General features: G+C 53.9%; 1 protein-coding gene across 1 annotated transcript in view; it reads right to left on the reverse strand.

The window, feature by feature from the left end:
- LOC137352799 (dual specificity tyrosine-phosphorylation-regulated kinase 1A-like) overlaps positions 1-24,858 on the reverse strand; it is a 123,079-nt gene that overhangs the window by 62,835 nt on the left and 35,386 nt on the right. The gene's annotated exons all lie outside the window — the stretch shown is intronic.

Below are 24,858 nucleotides of genomic sequence, written 5' to 3' on the forward strand. Positions count from 1 at the left end.
TCTCAATGTCCAATAAATCATCTCCAGTCTGCTTCTCCCCCTCCTCTTCAATCCCCAGTTTCCATCTCCTGGGGGGCAGTGACAGAGGATGGGATGAGATGGGTATCAGGACTAGAAAGCGTCACATCCTCCAGGAACACAAGCTAGACCGCTTTAAACCCCAGGAATGAACACAGAATTGGAGAGGCCAGACCGTGGCACACCCACAGAGCAAAAACCCCACCAATAATACCTCTGCATAATTATACAAACACACTCTTCTTCCTTCACTGCACTGGTCCCAATCACAGCAGGAAGAGTGCAGTGAAATATCTCAGCTAACTATGTGCTATATACCAGATGCAGGGGCTATAACTAGCCTCAGTGATCTTGTTTATTTGAGGGAGGGAGGAGGGTAAATCAACCCAGGAGTCCTGCTCGCTATCCAGTGAACCCCTTGCTGGAATGTGTCGGAGGACACGGTTGGGTTGTGCTGTGTTGCCCTGGTGCAAACACTCACTTGGGCCCTCAGAGATAGTCTGGGCCCCTCGGTGGAGGTCGGGCAGGATGATGAGGGGTGGGGGCAGCCTTGGAATCTACACTCCAAGAAACAGCCAACGTCTTCCGGTGGGGGTGGGGGGGGGGGGTGGGGGGGGGGGGGGGGAAGAGGGAGAGGGGCAAAGGAAATGAATAAAACAAAAAAATCATTCCTCCTAGAGCTTACAGACATATGGGGAGTCAATATAAAACAAACTGGATAAATACTTGAAGGAAAGAAAGGGTGCAGGGCAGTGGGGAAAGAGCAGGGGTGTTTGAGATTGATTGGAAAGGGCTACTGAAGATCCAGCACAGGCACGATGGAATGAATGGCCTCCTGTTGTGATTGGAAGGGATTGTTCATTTTTAATCACTTTGTCTGCTATAAAACAATGCAATATAGTTCTGAATATTACCAGCATCATGCACCAATAGACTGGGCCGGGTTAAAAAGGGAAGTGGCCAGGGCAGAGGAGGCCCTGGGCCTGGTGACTGTGACCCTGAAATACACACTCACTGGAATCAATTCAGAAATGCACCAATATATAACTATACGGATGTATGGCTGTGAAAGACATATATATATATATATATAAAACCCACGCCCGTCTCAGCAACATCCAGAACGCTGCCAGCTCCAGAATTCTCTCCCGTTACCTCCCGACCTCTCCTTTAAGATGCTCCTTACAAAATTTACCCCCTGTGACCAACCTGTCTAATTAGACTGTGCACCCAAGTTCGAGACAACCGAACCAGTGGAAATAATGTCTATCTACCCAACTGTTCTCTGGAATATTTTGAAAACTTTGACCAATTCACCTGCCCTGCAAATTTTTCTCCTTCAAGAGTTTTTTATTTCCAAAATATACTTTATTCATAAAAATCTGTAAAAAAATACATGACAAAACAGTTTCAAACAGCATCAAGTCAAAAATTACAAACCGTGCAAAGGAGGTCAGTTTCCTTCAATACAATCATGAGTTGCCTCACAACCCTTCCATTTCATTTCTCATGCATTTTCCCCTTCAAGTATTTCCCCAATTCCCTTTTTGAAAGTTACTATTGAATCTGCTTCCACCGCCCTTTCAGACAACGTATTCCAGATCACCTTGAGGAGATACTGACTACAACACAACATTTTCAAACTTTTACTGTTTAACTCCTGCAGAGGTGACGAGCCAGAGGTCAGGAGGCTCTAGATGCAGCAGAGGGGTCAGAGTTACAAAGCTCCCTGCACTATCCTGCAGGCACCACCGCCCCCCCCCCACCCCACCCCACCCCAAACAGAAGCTGCAACTGTGCATTCAAGACGTTCTCCACAGAGAACATGTTCAACAAGGAACATGCTGAAATTAATTCCAGTATTAGAACCCCGTCACATTCAAACAGAGTACGATTCACTACTCAAAATGACAAAACAGCAAACGAGCATTTCCAGGACACTGTCTCCAGCCTGCTCCTTCCCCGTTATATCATTCCCATTTTCTCCTGCTCTTGTGGCAGCAATATACCACAGAAGTGGTTAAATGTCCCGTGAGCTGAGATAGAAAGTGCCTGTAGGCTACCTGTCTATTAAGGTGGGTGGGTGGGGGGCTGATAACAGTCACAGGGACAGGAGGATGCCCATTCAGCCCCTCGAGCCTGTTCCACCATTCAATAAGATCATGGCTGATCTGTACCTGAACTCCATCCACCCACCTGAGCTCCACAGCCATATCCATCAATCTCAAGATTGAAAATGATTAATATACCTCCCACATCTACGGCTTTTTGTGGGAGAGAGCTCAACACACTTTGACTACCCTTTGCATGAAGAAGTCTTTTCTAACTTCTGTCCTGATTTTAAGGTTCATCCCCCGCACCAGCGGTTAACGTTTCTCTCCATTGACTGAATGTCCACCAAAATCTCCCTGCCCCCACACACACACCCCATCCTGAACCCAGGAACTCAAGAGCCCCTGTTGACTGGCAGTCCAGTCTGCCAGCAAGGCTCATTACTATACAAGGACGTGCCTGAATCACTAGGCCAGGGAGGGGGGAAACTGAAGACGAAGCTATATTGGGCTGGTGACACATGACCTGCCGAGTGACTAGTGTGTGTAAATCTAAAGATTGAACACATGATGAATTATAAAAGCAGTGAGCATATGACAGCATCAGTGTTGCCACGCCTGGTGACAATTTGTTGCCCAACACCCAATAAATGCACCAGCTATCCTGCTGAAATCTGAAGGGGGAAGGGAAAGGAGGAGAGATCGAGCTGGCGCGGAGGAAGAGGAGAGAAAACAAGGCGGATAGAGATGGAGAGGTTAAAAAGCAGGGCAGCAGTGTGGAAAGGATGACAGTTTGGATGCCTTTCAGCACTTTACTGCAGTTTCAGCTCCCAGAACCACACCAGAACAGCTTTTTCTTTGAAACAAGTTTCACTTCTCCAAGAAAAGCCAGACACAAAAGTCGTGATACTGGTGCACTGTGGGCGTTCATTTCGTGCTCAGAGGGCTGCCGTTAATCACAATGATATTTTTATAAAGTTACCAATGGTTGTTTAGCCTCCCTCCTCCGTCTGGTGAGGTAATGCAGGAATACCAGCCCCAAATTATCTCAGGGCTGCATTTAGAAAAGGAGGAGTAGAAAAATGAGAAAGAAAGAGAGAGGGAGAAAGAAATCAGTCTCCTTCAATCCAAAGAGTTGGTACATGAATGAAGGAACAGGTTAATCACTTCCTCCATGTAGATAGTTCAGATAGAAATAATAGCAGTCTGTCAATGCACAGTAAGCAGGTACCAGAATCAGAACCACCAGTGTTAGAAACCCTACCAGCCCCTCGCTAACCAGTTCTACACTGGAGATCCTCCTCCTGCCAGTAACCAGTGTTAACACTGGAGATAACACCGCCCCCACCAGTAACCAGTGCTACACTGGAGATCCTCCCCCTGCCAGTAACCAATGTTACACTGGAGATCCTCCCCCCGCCAGCAACCAGTGCTACACTGGAGATCCTCCCCCTGCCAGTAACCAGTGCTACACTGGAGATCCTCCCCCTGCCAGTAACCAGTGCTACACTGGAGATCCTCCTCCCGCCCGTTAACGAGTGTTACACTGGAGATAACACCGCCCCTGCCAGTAACCAGTGCTACACTGGAGATCCTCCCCCCACCAGTAACCAGTGTTACACTGGAGATCCTCCCCCTGCCAGTAACCAGTGTTACACTGGAGATCCTCCCCCCGCCAGCAACCAGTGTTACACTGGAGATCCTCCCCCTGCCAGTAACCAGTGTTACACTGGAGATCCTCCCCCCGCCAGCAACCAGTGCTACACTGGAGATCCTCCCCCTGCCAGTAACCAGTGTTACATTGGAGATAACACCGCCCCTGCCAGTAACCAGTGCTACACTGGAGATCCTCCCCCCGCCAGTAACCATTGCTACACTGGAGATCCTCCCCCTGCCAGTAACCAGTGCTACACTGGAGATCCTCCCCCTGCCAGTAACCAGTGCTACACTGGAGATCCTCCTCCCACCCGTTAACCAGTGTTACACTGGAGATCCTCCCCCCGCCAGTAACCAGTGTTACACTGGAGATCCTCCCCCCGCCAGTAACCAGTGTTACACTGGAGATCCTCCCCCCGCCAGCAACCAGTGTTACACTGGAGATCCTCCCCCTGCCAGTAACCAGTGTTACACTGGAGATTCTCCCCCCGCCAGCAACCAGCGTTACACTGGAGACCCTCCCCCTGCCAGTAACCTGTGCGACACTGAGAACCCCCCTCTTCGCTAACCATTGCTACCCTCAAGACCCTCCCCCTCCTCACTAACCTGTGCTAGACTGGAGACCCCCCCTCCCCACTTCTTGCTAACCAGTGCTACACTGGACACCCTCCCTCGCTAACCAGTGCTACACTGGACACCCTCCCTCGCTAACCAGTGCTACATTGGACACCCTCCCTCGCTAACCAGTGCTACATTGGACACCCTCCCTCGCTAACCAGTGCTACACTGGACACCCTCCCTCGCTAACCAGTGCTACACTGGACACCCTCCCTCGCTAACCAGTGCTACACTGGACACCCTCCCTCGCTAACCAGTGCTACACTGGACACCCTCCCTCGCTAACCAGTGCTACATTGGACACCCTCCCTCGCTAACCAGTGCTACACTGGACACCCTCCCTCGCTAACCAGTGCTACACTGGACACCCTCCCTCGCTAACCAGTGCTACACTGGACACCCTCCCTCGCTAACCAGTGCTACATTGGACACCCTCCCTCGCTAACCAGTGCTACATTGGACACCCTCCCTCGCTAACCAGTGCTACACTGGACACCCTCCCTCGCTAACCAGTGCTACACTGGAGATGTAAGCGCTCAGGCAGCTGGAATACAATGCCAATCCAGCCTGTGGCCATGAATAATGGAAGAAGGGGCATTTTACAATGACCCCCTCACACCCTCTCAGTCTCATGTGGGGACACAATGTCAAACGTCAGCTTATTATTTTTTGATTTAGGCCTTGTAAATGCATGAACCACATTTAGAACTTGCTTGGATATATTGCTAGTGATTCTCTATTTCATTCATCCGTCCGGGTTTTGCATTTATTAATGGTGCAATCTCCACTCCCAGTGTTGCAATTCCCCAACTTCCCTAACCTAGCAACAGGCAGCGTCATCGCAGCGCCCGGATGGCTGCCATTGGCCGGCCGCCCGGTCCAATGGGAAGCGAGTGACGCCTGTTGCCAGGGCGGCAAGAGGGTGGAGGCGGGGACCGGGGCCGCTCTGCCCAGCAACAGGAAGCTGATTGACAGCCGCGCCTGGCCCGGCAAAGGTTGCCCAGCAACAGGGTGCTGATTGACAGCTGTGTCTGGGCCGGAAGGTTGCACAGCAACAGGAGACTGATTGACAGCCGGGCCTGGCCCGGGGAAGGTTGCACAGCAACAGGAGACTGATTGACAGCCAGGCCTGGCCCGGGGAAGGTTGCCCAGCAACAGGAGACTGATTGACAGCCAGGCCTGGCCCGGGGAAGGTTGCCCAGCAACAGGGGGCTGATGGACAGGCCGGGGCAGCCCCAGCAGCAGGAGGAGGAGGAGGGAGAACAGCTCCCAGAGACAAGGCAGCAACTCGGGCCATGAATAGACACTTTAAAAATAGACCAGTGTCACTGTGTGCAGCTCTCAGCAACATTGCACCCAATCTCAGGGTCCGCAGGCAGATCCCCCACCACCATTAGCCCTACCGCACGCCCACCCTACCCTCTCACATTTCTTTGGTTGGATATTCGGCAACAGGGGTATCGCAGCCCTCTGACAGAGGCCGGTGGGCACAGATGGCCCTGGGGAGGCGGAAACCTAACTTTCAAGAGGATTCAGAGTGGCAGCTCACCTTTGCATGGTGGCTTTCACACAGTAAAAAGCTGTTATCAGACAGAATTTGACACCGAGCCACCTGAGGAGATAACAGGGCAGGTAGCTCAGCAAAAACTCGGTCAGAGAGGTCGGTCTTAGGGGCTGAAAGCACGGCAGTCAATGCTGCAGCGATTAAAAGGGAAACGATTTGTACCTCTCAAAGTTGAGAGTTGCCCCACCGCCAAAAGCTCGTGGCAACGATAAAAGTCAAATGGACCAAAAACTTCCACATTTCTAGAATGCCTTCCCCCCATCTCAGGACGTCCCAAAGCATTTCACAACCAATGAAGTACTTTCTGAAGTGCAGTCACTGTTGTAATGTAGGAGACGCAGCAGCCAATTTGCGCACAGCAAGATCCCACAAACAGCAATGTGATAATGATCCAGATCATCTGTTTTTTTTAGTGATGTTGGTTGAGGGATAAATATTGTCCCCAGGACACCGGGGAGAACTTCCCCCCTGCTCTTCTTCCAGATAGTGGCTGTGGGATCTTTTGCACCCACCTGAGAGGGCAAACAGGGCCTCTCATCGCTCCCTCAGTGCCACCCCTCCGCTGGGGCAGCGTTCCCTCAGTACCGCCCCTCCGCGAGGGCAGCGCTCCCTCAGTGCTGTCCCTCCCTCTGAGAACGTGAGCCTAGGGTTTTTGCACTCAAGTCTCTAGAGTGGGGTTTGAACACACAAACTTCAGACCCTGAGGTGGGAAAGAGTGAGCCACAACTGACACTAATGTCAACCCAGAGTTTTACTGTAGTGTAGCACAGACCTCTGTGGGCTCAAATTTTAAATTAATGAGTAGATTTAAAATGGACCTCGGAAGGAACTTCTTTAGACAAGTTCTGCTGGCTGTTTGTAATAATGTACCGAGGAACGGAGTAGGGACAAAGGCATTTGGGATGTTGAAATGGAATGCGATGCTAGGCTGGGACTGGAGAGTGCAGAAAAGATTCATGAGAATGGTTCCAGGGATGAGGAACTCCAGCTATGAAAATAGATTGGAGAAGTTGTGATTGTTTTCCTAGGAGAAAATAAGGCTGAGAGGTGATTTGATAGAGGTATTCAAAATCATGAGGGGTCTGGACAGTAGATAGGGAGAAACTGTTCCCACTCATGAAAGGATCGAGAACGAGAGGGCACAGATTTAAAGTAATTGGTAAGAGAAGCAAAAGTGACATGAGGAAAAACTTTTTCACGCAGTGAGTGGGTAAGGTCTGGAATGCACTGCCTGAGAGTGTGGTGGAGGCAGGTTCCAACTGAAGCATTCAAAAGGGAATTAGACTATTATATGAAAAGGAAGAATGTGCAGGGTTAGGGGGAGAAAGCGGGGGGAATGGCACTAAGTGAATTGCTCATTCGGAGAGCCGGTGCAGACACGATGGGCTGAATGGCCTCCTTCTGCGCTGTAACAATTCTGTGACTCTGGGATAATTGAGCTCTGGAGGAACAAATGTTGAAGTCTGGACGGTCTTTGTCTATAAACTCACTGCTGGCGTGTAAAAACGTAATGCTTTATTAAAACCTCGATGGCAACCATGCTGTCATTATATCGATAGCCATCAATAAACAATGACATATTTCTAGAACACCTTTAATGTAAAGATACATTGCATGGCACTTCACAGAAAGGGTTACGGGAATCAGACATCACGTAGGAAGGGTGACCGAGAGCTCAGTAAACAGATGCATCACAAAAAAAGGTGGGGGAAAAATCCAGACAGCAAGTTCCAAGGTAGAACCAAGGTCACTGATGGCTCGACCAGTCACATAGGGGCAGAGACAGACACATGTTGGAGGGAGAGAAATGGAGATGACAGGGCTGGAACAGATCACAGAGACAGTGTGATTTACAGATGAGGCTATGGTAGAATCGACTGCACAGTAATATTAAACTGCACAGGACTAATAACCTTCCTCTCCCCTGAAAGTTGTACTTGTCACACCCACAATGAAAAGAAGAAATTGTAAAAGATCCTCTCAATCAATGGGTCTGTTTGAAGTTAAGGAATCGCAGCAGAAAACAGAAGTAATGTTTTGACACACTATTCGAATATGGAATCCTGTAGTACAAGGGCTATCAAAGGAGAGTCAGTGACACCATTTAATGGGAAGTCAGATAAATGCAAAGATATTGAAGGATATGGGGAGAGCTGAGAAGTGGCATTTCAGTGGATGCTCAGACTTTGAGTATGATCGATAGGATTTTGGGCACTAAAGGGAACCAAGGGATAGGGTGGGAAAGTGGAGTTGAGGAGAAAAGTGACTATGACTTTACTGAATGGCAGGGCAGGCTTGAGGGGCTGAACGGCCTCCCCCTGCTCCCATTTCTGATGTTCTTACAGCAGATAGCTCCGATGAGGGAAACTAGCACACATACAATGGGCCTAAAGGGCACATCTTGTACAAAGATGCCTTTGATTCACCACAGATCAATCTGCAATAAAGTTGGTCCAGTTTCACATCGGGACCTTTCTCCTGCCTAACTCTGCTCCACAGATTGGCTAATCATTTTACAGATTACAAGACACTTAAAAAAAAATCTCACAGCCCCTCCCTCACGACCGAGGAACAGCACAAACGGCATGGGAGGGGAAGAGACAAAGCTTCTACTGATTATTCTGGAAGAGCTGAAGGCTGGGGCAGGGGACAAGAGCTTCACACAGACAGCCCTGCTCTCCTTTAACAGCAGCCGCAGCCGCAGCCTGACTGGTTACTGGATTAGGGAGATTAACGTTTCCTGAGAAATGGATAAGTGGAATGCTGTAATAGAGCCGCCAATGATGTTACTGTCAGTCGGGCAAATTATTGCGTGTTGTCAATTAACGTGATAAACCAGCCTGAAAATCTCACAAACAACAAGAGGTTTTTAATGGGTTAAACAAACAGGGCGGATTCGATAGTCAAGAGTTCAGACCCACCCCATTAGACCAAAAGAACTGATAGTCATAATCTTTCATGGTAATCTATTTCAGGGCCATCGTTCAGTGAAAGGTCACTTCCACCTCTGTAATATCACCCATCTCTGCCATTACCCATGCATTTGTCACCTCTTTCTTTTTTCTTTGTTCTTTTTCTTTTGGGCCTCCTTATCTCGAGAGACAATGGATACGCGCCTGGAGGTGGTCAGTGGTTTGTGAAGCAGCGCCTGGAGTGGCTATAAAGGCCAATTCTGGAGTGACAGGCTCTTCCACAGGTGCTGCAGAGAAATTTGTTTGTTGGGGCTGTTGCACAGTTGGCTCTCCCCTTGCGCCTCTGTCTTTTTTCCTGCCAACTACTAAGTCTCTTCGACTCGCCACAATTTAGCCCTGTCTTTATGGCTGTCCGCCAGCTCTGGCGAATGCTGGCAACTGACTCCCACGACTTGTGATCAATGTCACACGATTTCATGTCGCGTTTGCAGACGTCTTTATAACGGAGACATGGACGACCGGTGGGTCTGATACCAGTGGCGAGCTCGCTGTACAATGTGTCTTTGGGGATCCTGCCATCTTCCATGCGGCTCACATGGCCAAGCCATCTCAAGCGCCGCTGACTCAGTAGTGTGTATAAGCTGGGGGTGTTGGCCGCTTCAAGGACTTCTGTGTTGGAGATATAGTCCTGCCACCTGATGCCAAGTATTCTCCGAAGGCAGCGAAGATGGAATGAATTGAGACGTCGCTCTTGGCTGGCATACGTTGTCCAGGCCTCGCTGCCGTAGAGCAAGGTACTGAGGACACCTCACCTCTACACTTGACTATTCCAATAGTCCCCTGGCAAGCCTCCCTCATCTCTCCCTCTCCAGAAACTCCACCTCATCCAAACCTTTGCTGCCTTTATCCTATCGCACACTAAGTCCCACTCACCCATCACCCCTGTCCTTGCTAACCAACACTCACCCTGGGTCTCCAATGCTTCCAAATTTAACATCCTCACCCTCTTGTTTAAAACCATCCACGACTCTATCTTTTAAACCATACTCCCAGCCTCAAAACCACCCCTCCCCCTCAAAACTCTGCCACCCTCTGATCCTGGCCATGTGTATACCCCTCTTTTAACCCACAGTTGATGGCTGTGCCTTCAGCAGCCAAGGCCCCTCACTCTGGAACTTACTGCCACTGCTCTCCCCCTGCTTCAATTCTCTCCAATTTCCTCACCTCCTTAAACCCAACTCTTTGATCAACCCTCCTAATATTCCATCTTTTGGCTCAGTGTATGATTATGTCTGGGAGGCACCATGGAACCTCCTTCTATGTTAAATAAATACAAGTTATTGTAATACTTTATATAGTTGCTAAACTGGATATAGACTTAGCACAGTTCTGGTCCCACTCCTCATCATGTACTATTCCTCTTCCTGTCTTGTATTTCTACTCAGCTCCGCCACCCAGCTCCCGTTAACACCGACAGTCTTCTCCCCCTCGCCCAGCTCCCGTTAACACAGACAGACTTCTCCCCCCCGCCCAGCTCCCGTTAACACAGACAGACTTCTCCCCCCCGCCCAGCTCCCGTTAACACAGACAGACTTCTCCTCCCCGCCCAGCTCCCGTTAACACAGACAGACTTCTCCCCCCCGCCCAGCTCCCGTTAACACAGACAGACTTCTCCCCCCCGCCCAGCTCCCGTTAACACCGACAGTCTGCTCCCCCCCCCGCCCAGCTCCTGTTAACGCAGACAGTCTTCTCCCCTCGCCCAGCTCCCGTTAACACCGACAGTCTTCACCCCCTCGCCCAGCTCCCGTTAACACAGACAGACTTCTCCCCCCCGCCCAGCTCCCGTTAACACCGACAGTCTTCTCCCCCTCGCCCAGCTCCCGTTAACACAGACAGTCTTCTCCCCCCCCGCCCAGCTCCCGTTAACACAGACAGACTTCTCCCCCCCGCCCAGCTCCCGTTAACACCGACAGTCTGCTCCCCCCCCGCCCAGCTCCCATTAACACAGACAGTCTTCTACCCCTCGCCCAGCTCCCGTTAACACCGACAGTCTTCTCCCCCTCGCCCAGCTCCCGTTAACACCGACAGTCTTCTCCCCCTCGCCCAGCTCCCGTTAACACCGACAGTCTTCTCCCCCTCGCCCAGCTCCCGTTAACACCGAGTCTTCTCCCCCTCGCCCAGCTCCCGTTAACACAGACAGTCTTCACCCCCTCGCCCAGCTCCCGTTAACGCCGACAGTCTTCACCCCCTCGCCCAGCTCCCGTTAACGCCGACAGTCTTCTCCCCCTCGCCCAGCTCCCGTTAACACAGACAGTCTTCTCCCCCCCCCGCCAAGCTCCCGTTAACACAGACAGTCTTCTCCCCCTCGCCCAGCTCCCGTTAACACAGACAGTCTTCTCCCCCCCCCGCCAAGCTCCCGTTAACACCGACAGTCTTCTCCCCCTCGCCCAGCTCCCGTTAACGCCGACAGTCTTCTCCCCCTCGCCCAGCTCCCGTTAACACAGACAGTCTTCTCCCCCCCCGCCAAGCTCCCGTTAACACAGACAGACTTCTCCCCCCCGCCCAGCTCCCGTTAACACAGACTGTCTTCTACCCCCCCCCAGCTCCCGTTAACACAGACAGTCTTCTCCCCCCCCGCCCAGCTCCCGTTAACACAGACAGTCTTCTCCCCCTCGCCCAGCTCCCGTTAACACCGACAGTCTTCTCCCCCTCGCCCAGCTCCCGTTAACGCCGACAGTCTTCTCCCCCTCGCCCAGCTCCCGTTAACACCGACAGTCTTCTCCCCTTCGCCCAGCTCCCGTTAACACCGACAGTCTTCTCCCCCTCGCCCAGCTCCCGTTAACACCGACAGTCTTCTCCCCCTCGCCCAGCTCCCGTTAACACCGACAGTCTTCTCCCCCTCGCCCAGCTCCCGTTAACGCCGATAGTCTTTTCCCCCCCCCGCCCAGCTCCCGTTAACACAGACAGTATTCTCCCCCTCGCCCAGCTCCCGTTAACGCCGATAGTCTTTTCCCCCCCGCCCAGCTCCCGTTAACACCGACAGTCTTCTCCCCTTCGCCCAGCTCCCGTTAACACCGACAGTCTTCTCCCCCTCGCCCAGCTCCCGTTAACACCGACAGTCTTCTCCCCTTCGCCCAGCTCCCGTTAACACAGACAGTCTTCTCCCCCCCCGCCCAGCTCCCGTTAACACCGACAGTCTTCTCCCCTTCGCCCAGCTCCCGTTAACACAGACAGTCTTCTCCCCTTCGCCCAGCTCCCGTTAACACAGACAGTCTTCTCCCCCACCGCCAAGCTCCCGTTAACACAGACAGTCTTCTCCCCCACCGCCAAGCTCCCGTTAACACAGACAGTCTTCTCCCCTTCGCCCAGCTCCCGTTAACACCGACAGTCTTCTCCCCCTCGCCCAGCTCCCGTTAACACCGACAGTCTTCTCCCCCCCGCCCAGCTCCCGTTAACACCGACAGTCTTCTCCCCTTCGCCCAGCTCCCGTTAACACAGACAGTCTTCTCCCCCACCGCCAAGCTCCCGTTAACACAGACAGTCTTCTCCCCCACCGCCAAGCTCCCGTTAACACAGACAGTCTTCTCCCCCTCGCCCAGCTCCCGTTAACACAGACAGTCTTCTCCCCTTCGCCCAGCTCCCGTTAACACAGACAGTCTTCTCCCCCCCCGCCCAGCTCCCGTTAACACCGACAGTCTTCTCCCCTTCGCCCAGCTCCCGTTAACACCGACAGTCTTCTCCCCCTCGCCCAGCTCCCGTTAACACAGACAGTCTTCTCCCCCTCGCCCAGCTCCCGTTAACACAGACAGTCTTCTCCCCCTCGCCCAGCTCCCGTTAACACAGACAGTCTTCTCCCCTTCGCCCAGCTCCCGTTAACACAGACAGTCTTCTCCCCCCCCGCCCAGCTCCCGTTAACACCGACAGTCTTCTCCCCCCCGCCCAGCTCCCGTTAACACAGACAGTCTTCTCCCCTTCGCCCAGCTCCCGTTAACACAGACAGTATTCTCCCCCTCGCCCAGCTCCCGTTAACACCGACAGTCTTCTCCCCTTCGCCCAGCTCCCGTTAACACAGACAGTCTTCTCCCCCCCCGCCCAGCTCCCGTTAACACCGACAGTCTTCTCCCCCACCGCCAAGCTCCCGTTAACACCGACAGTCTTCTCCCCTTCGCCCAGCTCCCGTTAACACCGACAGTATTCTCCCCCCTCGCCCAGCTCCCGTTAACACCGACAGTCTTCTCCCCCCCCCGCCCAGCTCCCGTTAACACCGACAGTATTCTCCCCTTCGCCCAGCTCCCGTTAACACCGACAGTATTCTCCCCCCTCGCCCAGCTCCCGTTAACACCGACAGTCTTCTCCCCTTCGCCCAGCTCCCGTTAACACCGACAGTCTTCTCCCCTTCGCCCAGCTCCCGTTAACACCGACAGTATTCTCCCCCCTCGCCCAGCTCCCTTTAACACCGACAGTCTTCTCCCCCCCCCGCCCAGCTCCCGTTAACACCGACAGTATTCTCCCCTACGCCCAGCTCCCGTTAACACCGACAGTATTCTCCCCCCTCGCCCAGCTCCCGTTAACACCGACAGTCTTCTCCCCTTCGCCCAGCTCCCGTTAACACCGACAGTATTCTCCCCCCTCGCCCAGCTCCCGTTAACACAGACAGTCTTCTCCCCCCCGCCCAGCTCCCGTTAACACAGACAGTCTTCTCCCCCACCGCCCAGCTCCCGTTAATGCCGACAGTCTTCTCCCCCCCCGCCCAGCTCCCGTTAACACCGACTGTCTTCTCCCCACCCGCCCAGCTCCCGTTAACACAGACAGTCTTCTCCCCCCCGCCCAGCTCCCGTTAACACCGACAGTATTCTCCCCTTCGCCCAGCTCCCGTTAACACCGACAGTATTCTCCCCCCTCGCCCAGCTCCCGTTAACACCGACAGTCTTCTCCCCTTCGCCCAGCTCCCGTTAACACCGACAGTCTTCTCCCCTTCGCCCAGCTCCCGTTAACACCGACAGTATTCTCCCCCCTCGCCCAGCTCCCGTTAACACCGACAGTCTTCTCCCCCCCCCCGCCCAGCTCCCGTTAACACCGACAGTATTCTCCCCTTCGCCCAGCTCCCGTTAACACCGACAGTATTCTCCCCCCTCGCCCAGCTCCCGTTAACACCGACAGTCTTCTCCCCTTCGCCCAGCTCCCGTTAACACCGACAGTATTCTCCCCCCTCGCCCAGCTCCCGTTAACACCGACAGTCTTCTCCCCCCCGCCCAGCTCCCGTTAACACCGACAGTCTTCTCCCCTTCGCCCAGCTCCCGTTAACACAGACAGTCTTCTCCCCCACCGCCAAGCTCCCGTTAACACAGACAGTCTTCTCCCCCACCGCCAAGCTCCCGTTAACACAGACAGTCTTCTCCCCCTCGCCCAGCTCCCGTTAACACAGACAGTCTTCTCCCCTTCGCCCAGCTCCCGTTAACACAGACAGTCTTCTCCCCCCCCGCCCAGCTCCCGTTAACACCGACAGTCTTCTCCCCTTCGCCCAGCTCCCGTTAACACCGACAGTCTTCTCCCCCTCGCCCAGCTCCCGTTAACACAGACAGTCTTCTCCCCCTCGCCCAGCTCCCGTTAACACAGACAGTCTTCTCCCCCTCGCCCAGCTCCCGTTAACACAGACAGTCTTCTCCCCTTCGCCCAGCTCCCGTTAACACAGACAGTCTTCTCCCCCCCCGCCCAGCTCCCGTTAACACCGACAGTCTTCTCCCCCCCGCCCAGCTCCCGTTAACACAGACAGTCTTCTCCCCTTCGCCCAGCTCCCGTTAACACAGACAGTATTCTCCCCCTCGCCCAGCTCCCGTTAACACCGACAGTCTTCTCCCCTTCGCCCAGCTCCCGTTAACACAGACAGTCTTCTCCCCCCCCGCCCAGCTCCCGTTAACACCGACAGTCTTCTCCCCCACCGCCAAGCTCCCGTTAACACCGACAGTCTTCTCCCCTTCGCCCAGCTCCCGTTAACACCGACAGTATTCTCCCCCCTCGCCCAGCTCCCGTTAACACCGACAGTCTTCTCCCCCCCCCGCCCAGCTCCCGTTAACACCGACAGTATTCTCCCCTTCGCCCAGCTCCCGTTAACACCGACAGTATTCTCCCCCCTCGCCCAGCTCCCGTTAACACCGACAGTCTTCTCCCCTTCGCCCAGCTCCCGTTAACACCGACAGTCTTCTCCCCTTCGCCCAGCTCCCGTTAACACCGACAGTATTCTCCCCCCTCGCCCAGCTCCCGTTAACACCGACAGTCTTCTCCCCCCCCCGCCCAGCTCCCGTTAACACCGACAGTATTCTCCCCTACGCCCAGCTCCCGTTAACACCGACAGTATTCTCCCCCCTCGCCCAGCTCCCGTTAACACCGACAGTCTTCTCCCCTTCGCCCAGCTCCCGTTAACACCGACAGTATTCTCCCCCCTCGCCCAGCTCCCGTTAACACAGACAGTCTTCTCCCCCCCGCCCAGCTCCCGTTAACACAGACAGTCTTCTCCCCCACCGCCCAGCTCCCGTTAATGCCGACAGTCTTCTCCCCCCCCGCCCAGCTCCCGTTAACACCGACTGTCTTCTCCCCACCCGCCCAGCTCCCGTTAACACAGACAGTCTTCTCCCCCCCGCCCAGCTCCCGTTAACACCGACAGTATTCTCCCCTTCGCCCAGCTCCCGTTAACACCGACAGTATTCTCCCCCCTCGCCCAGCTCCCGTTAACACCGACAGTCTTCTCCCCTTCGCCCAGCTCCCGTTAACACCGACAGTCTTCTCCCCTTCGCCCAGCTCCCGTTAACACCGACAGTATTCTCCCCCCTCGCCCAGCTCCCGTTAACACCGACAGTCTTCTCCCCCCCCCGCCCAGCTCCCGTTAACACCGACAGTATTCTCCCCTTCGCCCAGCTCCCGTTAACACCGACAGTATTCTCCCCCCTCGCCCAGCTCCCGTTAACACCGACAGTCTTCTCCCCTTCGCCCAGCTCCCGTTAACACCGACAGTATTCTCCCCCCTCGCCCAGCTCCCGTTAACACAGACAGTCTTCTCCCCCCCGCCCAGCTCCCGTTAACACAGACAGTCTTCTCCCCCACCGCCCAGCTCCCGTTAATGCCGACAGTCTTCTCCCCCCCCGCCCAGCTCCCGTTAACACCGACTGTCTTCTCCCCACCCGCCCAGCTCCCGTTAACACAGACAGTCTTCTCCCCCCCGCCCAGCTCCTGTTAACACAGACAGTCTTCTCCCCCCCGCCCAGCTCCCGTTAACACAGACAGTCTTCTCCCCCCCCGCCAAGCTCCCGTTAACACAGACAGTCTTCTCCCCCCCCGCCAAGCTCCCGTTAACACAGACAGTCTTCTCCCCCCCCGCCCAGCTCCCGTTAACACCGACTGTCTTCTCCCCACCCGCCCAGCTCCCGTTAACACCGACTGTCTTCTCCCCACCCGCCCAGCTCCCGTTAACACAGACAGTCTTCTCCCCCCCCGCCAAGCTCCCGTTAACACAGACAGTCTTCTCCCCCCCGCCCAGCTCCCGTTAACACAGACAGTCTTCTCCCCCTCGCCCAGCTCCCGTTAACACAGACAGTCTTCTCCCCCACCGCCAAGCTCCCGTTAACACAGACAGTCTTCTCCCCCCCGCCCAGCTCCCGTTTACGCCGACAGTCTTCTCCCCCCCGCCCAGCTCCCGTTAACACAGACAGTCTTCTCCCCCCCCCGCCCAGCTCCCGTTAACACCGACAGTCTTCTCCCCCACCCGCCCTTCCCAACTCCCCCAAACACTGGTGCCTCCTTCCCAGAGCTGATACCAGCTCTCCAGGCAATGTCTGGGTGCCATTCTTAGTTGTGCGGCAGAAGACACAGCGGTGCACCCCATATCCCCGCTCAGATCCCACAGCATTCTTACAAGGGACGGGGTGTCCACCGCAGCCTGCTAACTAACATTTAACCCTCATCCAACACCTAAAATACATGATCCGGCCCTTTATCTCACTGCTGTTTGTGGGAGCTTGCTGTGCGCAAATTGGCCGTGGCATTTGCTGCATCACAATAGTAACTACACTTCCTCAAAAAAGTACTTGATTGGCTGTGAAGCACTCTGGAACGTCCTGAGGGGGTGATGGGTGCTGGAGAAATGGGAGTTCTTTTCGTAAAATTTCTTCTACACTGCCCAACATCCCATTCAGAATGGAAATTGGTCAAGGTACCAGTGTCAGTCCTCACTAACCCACACTAACGTTCTGCAGTGTGAACCCATGCCCATGGGAACTTGACACGACAACCGCCTCAGATTATGTCCACATACTTTGAACTCTTGTGTGTCCGACCCAGGGGCAGGCATCAGCCAAGTTTCTAATAAGGTGACATTACATAGCTGGTCTATTAATAAAAAAACAGAACCCATGAACAGCTGGAGCTCTGCAATATTACAATATAAGGAGGTGATTGCGGAACATGGAACACACAGAGAAATAACATTTTACTGCATCAAGATGTCTACGGTTTCAAAATAAGTAATCGCAGGGTGGCATTAATACCCCGTCAAGATTGGCAAATGTAACACCAGCCCTTGCCAAGCACTTCCTGGACCCTAAGCAATTACAAGTTCTTCTCAGACCTAAGAATTGGCAAGGGCACAGAATCCCAACCACCAAAGACAAAGAGGCCACAGTGTTCACGGGATAGTGTTGTAAAAGTGATCAATTAATTGGCCCATTGCTGAGCCAGTAGGGACAGGGTACAGCGAAGTACCCAACGCCACACACAATCCGATCATTCAGACCGTGCTGTGAGAAACCTGCCAAGCAGTCTGCAATAAATTCATAGCAAAAAACACAGAGACCCCCTCCTCCAATCCAGACCCCCCACTCCCCTCCCCCCCCCACAGAGGCAGGAAATCTGAAATCAGGCTCCTCTACCGGGTGGCAACATGAATATTCACCAGACTAATATTGACATTTTTGCATGATGACCTATGCTTTTCGAATGAGATTCATTCACTGTTCTAGTTTCGAGAAAACACAAATAGAATTTTACAGAGTTTCTGCTCGTTTTTTTCCCCACGCACTCATCCAATCAGAAGGATTAACACCATGTTGCCTTCTGATGGCCATTCTATTGGAGGCCACCATCTATCACGGAGTTGGCAGTGTGCAGGCCGAGGACATGCCAATGCCATGGCTGGATGACAAAGCACAAGTAAGGCAATGCCACTGGCACACGATCAGTTAGGATAGGAATCTGCACAGGTCAGGATGATGTTCCCTTCAAGGTGGCTCACAACGGCGAAAGGCTCAGTCTCCAAATTGATGGAGCTGCTTGGCTTTCACCTGATTGCACCAAGAGACCGCGGGGACACCTGGGTCAGGGCGGTTTTACACCGCCCTCATCTCCACCGGACAGTGAGTGAGGTGAGTGACTGCAGACTCCCTCAGTTACAGTGGACAGTGAGTGAGGCGAGTGACTGCAGACTCCCTCAGTTACAGCGGAGAGTGAATGAGGCGAGTGACTGCAGACTCCCTCAGTTACAGTGGACAGTGAGTGAGGTGAGTGACTGCAGACTCCCTCAGTTACAGCGGACAGTGAGTGAGGCGAGTGACTGCAGACTCCCTCAGTTACAGCGGACAGTGAGTGAGGTGAGTGACTGCAGACTCCCTCAGTTACAGTGGAAAGTGAGTGAGGCGAGTGACTGCAGACTCCCTCAGTTACAGTGGACAGTGAGTGAGGTGAGTGACTGCAGACTCCCTCAGTTACACTGGACAGTGAGTGAGGTGAGTGACTGCAGACTCACTCAGTTACAGTGGACAGTGAGTGAGGCGAGTGACTGCAGACTCCCTCAGTTACAGTGGACAGTGAGTGAGGCGAGTGACTGCAGACTCCCTCAGTTACAGTGGACAGTGAGTGAGGCGAGTGACTGCAGACTCCCTCAGTTACAGTGGACAGTGAGTGAGGCGAGTGACTGCAGACTCCCTCAGTTACAGTGGACAGTGAGTGAGGCGAGTGACTGCAGACTCCCTCAGTTACAGTGGACAGTGAGTGAGGTGAGTGACTGCAGACTCCCTCAGTTACAGTGGACAGTGAGTGAGGTGAGTGACTGCAGACTCCCTCAGTTACAGCGGAGAGTGAATGAGGCGAGTGACTGCAGACTCCCTCAGTTACAGTGGACAGTGAGTGAGGTGAGTGACTGCAGACTCCCTCAGTTACAGCGGACAGTGAGTGAGGTGAGTGACTGCAGATTCCCTCAGTTACAGTGGACAGTGAGTGAGGCGAGTGACTGCAGACTCCCTTAGTGACAGTGGACAGTGAGTGAGGCGAGTGACTGCAGACTCCCTCCGTTACAGTGGACAGTGAGTGAGGCGAGTGACTGCAGACTCCCTCAGTTACAGTGGACAGTGAGTGAGGCGAGTGACTGCAGACTCCCTCAGTTACAGTGGACAGTGAGTGAGGTGAGTGACTGCAGACTCCCTCAGTTACAGTGGACAGTGAGTGAGGTGAGTGACTGCAGACTCCCTCAGTTACAGTGGACAGTGAGTGAGGTGAGTGACTGCAGACTCCCTCAGTTACACTGGACAGTGAGTGAGGTGAGTGACTGCAGACTCCCTCAGTTACAGTGGACAGTGAGTGAGGTGAGTGACTGCAGACTCCCTCAGTTACAGTGGACAGTGAGTGAGGTGAGTGACTGCAGACTCCCTCAGTTACACTGGACAGTGAGTGAGGTGAGTGACTGCAGACTCCCTCAGTTACAGTGGACAGTGAGTGAGGTGAGTGACTGCAGACTCCCTCAGTTACAGTGGACAGTGAGTGAGGTGAGTGACTGCAGACTCCCTCAGTTACAGTGGACAGTGAGTGAGGTGAGTGACTGCAGACTCCCTCAGTTACACTGGACAGTGAGTGAGGTGAGTGACTGCAGACTCCCTCAGTTACAGCGGACAGTGAGTGAGGTGAGTGACTGCAGACTCCCTCAGTTACAGTGGACAGTGAGTGAGGTGAGTGACTGCAGACTCCCTCAGTTACAGCGGACAGTGAGTGAGGTGAGTGACTGCAGACTCCCTCAGTTACAGCGGACAGTGAGTGAGGTGAGTGACTGCAGATTCCCTCAGTTACAGTGGACAGTGAGTGAGGTGAGTGACTGCAGACTCCCTCAGTTGCACTGGACAGTGAGTGAGGTGAGTGACTGCAGACTCCCTCAGTTACAGTGGACAGTGAGTGAGGTGAGTGACTGCAGACTCCCTCAGTTACAGTGGACAGTGAGTGAGGTGAGTGACTGCAGACTCCCTCAGTTACAGTGGACAGTGAGTGAGGTGAGTGACTGCAGACTCCCTCAGTTACACTGGACAGTGAGTGAGGTGAGTGACTGCAGACTCCCTCAGTTACAGCGGACAGTGAGTGAGGTGAGTGACTGCAGACTCCCTCAGTTACAGTGGACAGTGAGTGAGGTGAGTGACTGCAGACTCCCTCAGCTACAGTGGACAGTGAGTGAGGTGAGTGACTGCAGACTCCCTCAGTTACAGTGGACAGTGAGTGAGGTGAGTGACTGCAGACTCCCTCAGTTACAGTGGACAGTGAGTGAGGTGAGTGACTGCAGACTCCCTCAGTTACAGTGGACAGTGAGTGAGGTGAGTGACTGCAGACTCCCTCAGTTACACTGGACAGTGAGTGAGGTGAGTGACTGCAGACTCCCTCAGTTACAGTGGACAGTGAGTGAGGTGAGTGACTGCAGACTCCCTCAGTTACAGTGGACAGTGAGTGAGGTGAGTGACTGCAGACTCCCTCAGTTACAGTGGACAGTGAGTGAGGTGAGTGACTGCAGACTCCCTCAGTTACACTGGACAGTGAGTGAGGTGAGTGACTGCAGACTCCCTCAGTTACAGCGGACAGTGAGTGAGGTGAGTGACTGCAGACTCCCTCAGTTACAGTGGACAGTGAGTGAGGTGAGTGACTGCAGTCTCCCTCAGCTACAGTGGACAGTGAGTGAGGTGAGTGACTGCAGACTCCCTCAGTTACAGCGGACAGTGAGTGAGGTGAGTGACTGCAGACTCCCTCAGTTACAGTGGGCAGTGAGTGAGGTGAGTGGCTGCAGACTCCCTCTGTCACACCTCCTGCAGTTACAGTGGACAGTAAGGGAGATGAGCCTACCATGGACTCCCCCAGTACCTCAGTTGGTAAAGACAGCAACCAGAAGGTAGCTCAATCAATGGGGGTCAAGCTCCGTTCAGACAGGGGCGACGGTAAGTTTGGGGTTCATGAGGTATGTTTGTGGGGAGTGGGGAATATGGGGTGCAGTTATGAAGTGTCGGGATGGGTGATTATGAGGTATGTTTGTGTTGGGGGTGGTGAAATATGTTATGGTTTCCACTCCTGATTTTAAATCTGAGATCCAATGATTTTTGCTAGCCAAGGGTATCAAAGGATCTGAAGTCAAGGCAGGTGGATGGGGTTAGGAGACTGATCAAGACATGATCTCATTCATTGGTGGGATCCTGTTCATGTGTAACAGGCTCAAAGGGGCTGAATGGCCTCCTCCTGTTCCTGTGTAACAGGCTCGAGAGGGGCTGAATCAGCCTCCTCCTGTTCCTGTGTAACAGGCTCGAGAGGGATGAATGGGCCTCCTCCTGTTCCTGTGTAACAGGCTCGAGAGGGATGAATGAGCCTCCTCCTGTTCCTGTGTACCAGACTCGAGAGGGATGAATGGGCCTCCTCCTGGTCCTGTGTACCAGACTCGAGAGGGATGAATGAGCCTCCTCCTGTTCCTGTGTACCAGACTCGAGAGGGATGAATGGGCCTCCTCCTGTTCCTGTGTAACAGGCTCGAGAGGGATGAATGGGCCTCCTCCTGTTCCTGTGTACCAGACTCGAGAGGGATGAATGGGCCTCCTCCTGTTCCTGTGTAACAGGCTCGAGAGGGATGAATGGGCCTCCTCCTGTTCCTGTGTAACAGGGTCAAGAGGGATAAATGGGCCTCCTCCTGTTCCTGTGTACCAGACTCGAGAGGGATGAATGGGCCTCCTCCTGTTCCTGTGTAACAGGGTCAAGAGGGATGAATGGGCCTCCTCCTGTTCCTGTGTAACAGGGTCAAGAGGGATGAATGGGCCTCCTCCTGGTCCTGTGTACCAGGCTCGAGAGGGATGAATGGGCCTCCTCCTGTTCCTGTTTAACAGGCTCGAGAGGGATGAATGGGCCTCCTCCTGTTCCTGTGTAACAGGGTCGAGGGGATGAATGGGCCTCCTCCTGTTCCCGTGTACCAGACTCGAGAGGGCTGAATGGGCCACCTCCTGTTCTCGTGTACCAGGCTCGAGGGGATGAATGGGCCTCCTCCTGTTCCTGTGTAACAGGGTCGAGAGGGATAAATGGGCCTCCTCCTGTTCCTGTGTAACAGGGTCAAGAGGGATAAATGGGCCTCCTCCTGTTCCTGTGTACCAGGCTCGAGGGGATGAATGGGCCTCCTCCTGTTCCCGTGTCCCAGACTCGAGAGGGCTGAATGGGCCTCCTCCTGTTCCCGTGTACCAGGCTCGAGGGGATGAATGGGCCTCCTCCTGTTCCTGTGTAACAGGGTCAAGAGGGATAAATGGGCCTCCTCCTGTTGCTGTGTACCAGGCTCGAGGGGATGAATGGGCCTCCTCCTGTTCCTGTGTACCAGGCTCGAGGGGATGAATGGGCCTCCTCCTGTTCCTGTGTACCAGGCTCGAGGGGATGAATGGGCCTCCTCCTGTTCCTGTGTACCAGGCTCGAGGGGATGAATGGGCCTCCTCCTGTTCCTGTATACCAGGCTCAAGGGGATGAATGGGCCTCCTCCTGTTCCCGTGTACCAGGCTCGAGGGGATGAATGGGCCTCCTCCTGTTCCTGTGTACCAGACTCGAGGGGATGAATGGGCCTCCTCCTGTTCCTGTGTACCAGGCTCAAGGGGATGAATGGGCCTCCTCCTGTTCCTGTGTACCAGGCTCGAGGGGATGAATGGGCCTCCTCCTGTTCCTGTGTACCAGGCTCGAGGGGATGAATGGGCCTCCTCCTATTCCTGTGTACCAGGCTCGAGGGGATGAATGGGCCTCCTCCTGTTCCTGTGTACCAGGCTCGAGGGGATGAATGGGCCTCCTCCTGTTCCCGTGTACCAGACTCGAGAGGGCTGAATGGGCCTCCTCCTGTTCCCGTGTACCAGGCTCGAGGGGATGAATGGGCCTCCTCCTGTTCCTGTGTACCAGGCTCAAGGGGATGAATGGGCATCCTCCTGTTCCCGTGTACCAGGCTCAAGGGGATGAATGGGCCTCCTCCTGTTCCTGTGTACCAGGCTCGAGGGGATGAATGGGCCTCCTCCTGTTCCCGTGTACCAGACTCGAGAGGGCTGAATGGGCCTCCTCCTGTTCCTGTGTACCAGGCTCGAGGGGATGAATGGGCCTCCTCCTGTTCCCGTGTACCAGGCTCGAGGGGATGAATGGGCCTCCTCCTGTTCCTGTGTACCAGGCTCAAGGGGATGAATGGGCCTCCTCCTGTTCCTGTGTACCAGGCTCAAGGGGATGAATGGGCCTCCTCCTGTTCCTGTGTACCAGGCTCGAGGGGATGAATGGGCCTCCTCCTGTTCCTGTGTACCAGGCTCGAGGGGATGAATGGGCCTCCTCCTGTTCCCGTGTACCAGGTTCGAGGGGATGAATGGGCCTCCTCCTGTTCCCGTGTACCAGACTCGAGAGGGCTGAATGGGTCTCCTCCTGTTCCCGTGTACCAGGCTCGAGGGGATGAATGGGCCTCCTCCTGTTCCTGTGTACCAGGCTCGAGGGGATGAATGGGCATCCTCCTGTTCCCGTGTACCAGGCTCAAGGGGATGAATGGGCCTCCTCCTGTTCCTGTGTACCGGGCTCGAGGGGATGAATGGGCCTCCTCCTGTTCCCGTGTACCAGACTCGAGAGGGCTGAATGGGCCTCCTCCTGTTCCTGTGTACCAGGCTCGAGGGGATGAATGGGCATCCTCCTGTTCCCGTGTACCAGGCTCGAGGGGATGAATGGGCCTCCTCCTGTTCCTGTGTACCAGGCTCGAGGGGATGAATGGGCCTCCTCCTGTTCCTGTGTACCAGGCTCGAGGGGATGAATGGGCATCCTCCTGTTGCTATGATCCAATGTTCCATCCAACAGTTGCCACTGGAATGGAATTACAATTGGGCCCTCAAACATCCTGCCGTGAATGATTGTCCAAGGCCAGTCTGATGAAAGTACCTGTGAAAGTGCACCCCAGCAGTGGGCAAAGCTTCAGAGCAGGGGCGAAGGAACAATGTGGAAACCTGAATCTGATGATTATTCAAAGTAAATCCTGACAGTGTTTGACCTCCGATACATCAGCCTCTTCTCCTTCCACTGGTGCACAAGGGCGACGAGCAGATCACATCTGTACTTGTGCAGGAGGACAGGTCGATCAGAAGACCTGTGAATACAGATCCACTAACTCCTGTGAAGTGAGTGCGATAGTGTTCACCATCAGTAAAAGTCCAAAAGTTACAGAAGCAGGAAAAAGCAATAGCAGCTAATTGTGTCAAGTAACAGGCAGAAGATTTCCATCAGTGGGAGCAGTCCCAGCATACAACCCGAATGAATGAAATATCAATGCCAAGCAGAAAATAATTCCTTTCCCCCAGTAACCTCAGCTCAGGCATGGAAGTACCAACAGCAGTCAAATCAGAACGGATGTAGAAACTACAACAGCGTATATAATTTTACATATTTATATACACACACACACGGAGAACAGGCACCATCCATAATCCACTCATACAAACCCACACTAAGTACAGGCACCACCCATAGCCCTTTATCAGACCCACACTGGGTACAGACACTGTGCATAAACTGACAGACCTAAACTGGGTACATGACATGAGCAAATGATTTTGAAAATTAGGATTACATTCACAGAAAATCTTCAGATTATTAAATGAAAATGCTGTAACAGTCAGGGTTGTGGCACCTTGGCCGATCAGTAGTGTGTTTTGCCCCGTCCACAGATTGCGGTTAATCACAGAACTTGTCCCAGATGAAGCCAAGTGGCAGCGTGACTTTTCCAC

This window comes from Heterodontus francisci, chromosome 39, assembly GCF_036365525.1.
Source record: "Heterodontus francisci isolate sHetFra1 chromosome 39, sHetFra1.hap1, whole genome shotgun sequence".
Classification (NCBI taxonomy): Eukaryota; Metazoa; Chordata; class Chondrichthyes; order Heterodontiformes; family Heterodontidae; genus Heterodontus; species Heterodontus francisci.